General features: G+C 32.2%; 1 protein-coding gene across 1 annotated transcript in view; it reads left to right on the top strand.

The window, feature by feature from the left end:
* The window catches only part of alpha-Man-Ia (alpha-Mannosidase class I a), a 351,960-nt gene that overhangs the window by 131,363 nt on the left and 214,685 nt on the right, over positions 1–5,912 (top strand). The gene's annotated exons all lie outside the window — the stretch shown is intronic.

The raw sequence follows: 5,912 nt of genomic DNA, 5'->3' as shown, positions 1-5,912 counted from the left end.
TTCTTTTTTTTTTTTTTTACGAACTGCACCTGCATCGTCCACAGAGTTTCGAGACGAAATAAAGGTTGAAGGCGATCTGTGCAAAAAAGAGAGAACCTGGAAGTCTCGGGGCTTTCTGTACGCTTATCGCTGTACGGAAATGTAAGCAATGTATAAGATTACTTGTCTTAATTAAGATTCTTTACGTGATCTTTTTGCTTTGTATATATTATATATTTAAATTATCACACATATATGTTTAATTCAGATATTTTTGTTACAAATACAATCATATAATAGTAAAAAGATTTAGAAGTTTTAATACGAATTTGGAGAAAGATTTTTAAAGCTGGTAAATGATACGTTTCGTTCTATTTTTTTTTTATAAAAATGCCAAAAATTTTAAAGATGATTAATAGAAAGCTTTAAAAATTTACTTAATATGTACATTTTATAAAATGTGTTCTATGTTATTTATAACTGTCGAAATAGCAATAGAGGAAGCCTCCTCCACGATGTTAGCGAACATTTGAAGGGAAAAAAAAAAAATGAGAGACTCTCCATGGCGAAATAGAAAATTCGTGCTCGGCGTGCGTGCCGACGATAGTTAACGGCCATAATTGCGGTCTACATATGCATGCTGGATGCGCTCGCTGCCGGGACTGACTGTTCCATATTCAACGGTTAAGTGTGATGTACGAGTTTTGAGTGTCGCGGCATATCAAATAGGTGTAATCGCACGTAGTGCACCCCTTCCTTTATCCCCTTTCCGCACCTTTTACTCTTGCTTTCACGATGAATTTCGCACAATTAACTAAGCACGCACATTTTAATCGCTTATTACTGATGGAGGTCGATTTTACGATAAATTATCTATCGGTTCTCTGCTGATTCAAGGTTGAGAAAATATAGAAAAAATAGTATAACCATTTACAGTAAAAAAAAAAAACATTTTTTATTTGTGTTGGAATCGATTCGTCTTAAAATTTTTGTGTTGAATTTTAATATACTTGAATGTTAATTAAACGTGATTGGTTTATTTGAGTATTATGGGTTAAATCAATATTTCAACATTTTTTAGCGTTAAATAAAATAACACAATTTATGATTGTGAACAAATATAACATATAAATAATTTATTTTAAAACTTAAATTGTAAGAGAAATGAGTAAAATGTATTTAACATATTATAAATGTTAAATTTATTGTAACGTATTAATTTAACATGTTATAAATGTTTTACTGAAGAAATATGTTTCTATAATTTGCTCACAAATTGTGCCAGTGTTACATTTTTGTTAATTTTTTACATAACATGTATATTACTTCCTAATATATTTATTTGTTGTTAAATTAACATAAAAATTTATATGAATTACTTGGGACACGTAAAATGTGTCAAATTCAACACAAATTTTCCAACTGCGCAAAGAACTAATTTTTTCAATATAAAATGACAAAAACATTTTTGTCAAAACGAATAATTTCATTTTTAATAATATATCACAAATATTTTGTTCGAAAGAATACGCGATAAGCCTTAAACATATATATACTGTTAATCATCGAAACATCAACAAAATAAATCTTTCGCTCTTGTATACACCATGAATCTTCATAATCACCGTTATCACATTGCGACCGTCGGCCTTCACGTTGGCCGTGAATAATAATGAGTGTTGTTGTGGATCATCTGACGCACATCTAATAACTCTCGTCAATAATAGGCGCTACAGAAGGCAGAAGGAACCGAAACATTGGGGAAAACGAAATAATTGCATCCGTAAGAATTTTGTCGGGAGCGGAAAACGTCTCGACGAGAGACATCGTCTCTAACTAGGAAGACACACCGTCGTGCTTGTCCCGTAATAAGTCGTAATCGAGGATAAATTTAAGGTCACATGATAGACGCTGTTTTTTGAAATACGTCTCTGTTGCACGCAAGTGCGCTGTGAAATCACGTTGCCGTGCTCTTTTGAAAGCCTCAGGTTGTAAGAGGACACATCGTAAATTCGCTTTAATTACAGTCCCTTCCAGTGATAACGTGGTCCGACAAGTCTTGTGTCGAATGCAATTTTGTTATCACTTATCATACCAATTCAACTGATGTGAATTTTTCAGTTATCAAAAAATGTGATAACATTTTTTGCTAAATAATTCGTGTGGAATGTAATTTTATCACTTATCATACCGTTCAACTGCTGTGAGTTTTTTTAGCTATCAAGAAATGTAATAACATTTTTTTATTAAATACATCTTGTTTATGCTGCATTCACAGGAAATCTTAACATAAAAGCCTGTCAATTGTAGATACACAGTTATTTTTATTTTTTCGGACGTAGCTCGTGTATCAACGATAATCGTATTATTGAACGAACAATATTTAACTTTCAAATATTTATATTTAATATTGATAATCAGCGACAAAAGGTAATCAATGCGTCAAGTATAGTATAATTTATTCTCAATATATGCGCTATGTATTTCTGTATAAATAAATATAAATTAGATGTTAAAATTGGATGATTCTGTTTCGCGTGAATTTATTTTCATAATAAAGTTAAATTAAAAGAAAAATATTATAGATTTGACAAATATAGAGATTATGTCCACGATTAAGGCTTATGCTCTATCTCTGTTTAATGATTTCTATTTACTAAGTTCAAGCAACGTGTGGAGTATGTAATTGTAAAAAAAAAGAATGCGTCATCGTAAAATTGAATTTTATATATACATATATTACACATTTACGATTTTACATTGAGAGAGAGAGAGGGGTTCATGCATAATTATATATATATATAAAATTCTATATGAAATAATTATATGTCGTTTAATCTTTTGTGTCGTATACATTTCTCTGCAATTATAGCAAAATTTTTATTACCGTCTTATTAAAGAAATAATTACACGTTGTCGTATACGGTAAAGTATTTCATCAATTATCGCGTTCGATAAAACAGCGATCTTAAGTGTCCTCCGTCGGAGTCTCGTAAAAATAAATAAAGTACTCGTATCTCTGGGACAGGATATCTCGGAACAACGGATTCTCGGTACATCTCTCTAATTGATATTAATAATCTCCTTAATTAATTAATTACACCCGCGTCTAGTTTACATCTTGCTAAAATGGACCACACGTTGGAATAATCCGCACAGTTGCACCGCGTTATAATTCAGCTGGCGCGAGAAAAATTTGTTCCGCACTGTGGAAACCCGCGGTCTGTGAATAATTACTTCTTGCGATTGAAAAAAATTGCGTTCTTCCGGCAATTTTTTCATTCAATGATGATTTTAATGTATGACGAAATGATAATACTCGCACCACTTTCGCGCAATCATTTCTCACCGGACGATTTAATCTACATGATATTATCTAAAATTTAGTTTTTATTCAATATCGGGACAGTGAGTTCGGTATGAATTTTAATGGCGACATTTTCATCAATGTCTTTTGCGAAAGCCGCACGAAGATGCTGGAACTTTTTTGTATTGTCAGAAATTCGTGTCGCGATTCCAGAAACGGATTTCACAGCTGAGAATCGTGGTAGACGAAGGTGGAGAAGAGCAAGATGGAAGGTTGCCACCCAAGTAGCGGCATTTGTCGCTGATTGTTCGGGGACCGTTGAGGTCTGCACTCTTCGATTCCCTTCGTCTTCTCGACAATCCCAATCGACCTGTCGCGTCGCCCGGCCAAGTTATATACAAAATGCAATGATAGAGGACAGGTCTATCACCGTTAATTATCTTATGCTCCTCACTCGTACTCTTCCCTCTTCGTCTAAGACAAATTTACAATTATATCTATATGCCGTACATCTAACATTTTATTTAGTTAAAAATAATGTGAGAGAGAGAGATTCCTTATACATTTTTTATTTATTATTAATACAGATAAATTTATTTTCAATAGCCAGTTTAATATTAATATAATATGGTAATCAGGTAATGCATAAAATGAATAGGATTAAACTGAGACTAATTGAAGCTGCAATTTTCTGCTTAGTAAGAAACTAACAATAAAATATTTTTGCCAATTTTTAGCGTATTTTCGTAAAGATAACAGTTTGAATACGTTTTTCCTTTTTTTCGTTTCACGTCAGTTGAGTCCGATTTCGTCCCCTGCGGAATCAGTCATATATATGTATACATATGCGCGCACACACACATGTGTATGTGTATGTATATAAGTTAAATCGAGATATGCGACGCGCGCGGGCTTCAATTTAGTCTCGGCTAGTCGAGATTGAGCCAAAAAACGACAGTTTTACGATGTAACTGGGACATGCTGCGAGCATCGAGTCGATGGCAAACATGGTCAGTTTGTCCGATCGCTTTTGCCTGACCATTTTATGGCGATTTACTCACGCAAATGAAAATACTTCGTTTGAACTTTGCGACAGTGACGCGTATTTTTTTCATTGTAACTGGGATACTTCGTTTGAAACGTTATTAAACTGTTTGTTGTCGAGCACTTTACATTGTTAACACGTGTTGAAATAAGCATTTTGAATGAAAAAGTATGTTTGTTATAGCACCGAGACACTACCGTTTTTGCCTCCAGAGATTATTTAATTTTATTATATTTATTTATATTTAATGTATATCCGTTAATTAAAAAATTTTATATCTGTGTATTATACATATGTATCATATATACTTATTGTTACGTTAATCCTGTGATCCTCTTAATATTGTTACATACAAATATAAAAACTTTACGAAAAGTATACCTGGAACGAGAAAAATGTACACTGTCACGTTTCTGAATAAAATTTTCTTTATAAATTTTATTTATAAACTTATATATACGGTAAATTTATAAGAATTTAAGTTGAATCTTACTATTATCTCTAAAAAGAAAATAACTTTGATGGAGATATACGAATTCTGAAGTAATTCTAATGATTACGACAAATATAATCCAAAGAAAATTTTTATATATGTACAACATTTTATTGGCTAATAATATTTTTACTGAATTATGAATGCTACTAATCTATCGATAACTCATGCCCACATCCATGTTTCTTTACTGTAGCTGTTACCGTAGCTATTAAAGTTCATATACGTTACTCCTTCTTCATTCTGAAGCTCTGCCAGACGGTAGCAGATTGCTGGGCGCAGGTATGAAGGTAAAAGAAAGGAAAGTTTGCTGACGCTGTGGTAGGGTCATGCAGGACACCTGCAGCGGCTTAATACTTTATGATAGCCTGTAGACTTACTCCATGACGATATTTTTTGCAAGAGGGAGAGGAAGAGAGAAAGAAAGAGCCGCAGAATTATTAGGGTTGTACAAGACAGTAAAAACGCTGAGTAGTTATCGGTCGCACCAGCGTTACTCTGTAAATTTGGTATCGCTGAAGAGTCAAAGTATCATAGAAAAAGACGAGGTACTCGTAAAGACGCACAACTAGCACTGTAAAATCCGTGAAATATCCAAGGGAATAATAGAAGAAAATTTAAATGTATCTTTTTTAATGCCTTAGTGACATAGTGATAAATATTGCAATATATATTTATATTAATTTAATGATTTTTCATTTTTATTAAACGAAAGAAATATTATGCTAAGTAATCGATTTATTTTTAAAAGTATTACGGTTTTAAATACTTCAAAATAATGCATAATTGATATACCATGTTTTAAATATTTTTCATATTTTTCCACACATAGTCCAGCTAATATTATTATAATATAATATAATATTATTCTTTATCAAATAAAATTCTTCCGATCTTTGATAAATATTTGTTATTTCTTTATCTGGCAGCGTCCAATGAGGCTTATCATAGCACAATATTTCTATATTAATTCTTATTAGACCAAGAACATAACGATTATTTATATACATTATATTCGACATTATATTTACATCTTACCTAGCTTCTCTCTCTCTCTCTCTCTCTCTCTCTCTCTCTCTCTCTCTCTC

This window comes from Cyphomyrmex costatus, unplaced genomic scaffold (genome assembly GCF_001594065.2).
Source record: "Cyphomyrmex costatus isolate MS0001 unplaced genomic scaffold, Ccosl1.0 scaffold72, whole genome shotgun sequence".
NCBI lineage: Eukaryota > Metazoa > Arthropoda > Insecta > Hymenoptera > Formicidae > Cyphomyrmex > Cyphomyrmex costatus.
Note: the sequence above shows the minus strand (reverse complement) of the source record. Positions and strands in the feature narration are given on the sequence as shown.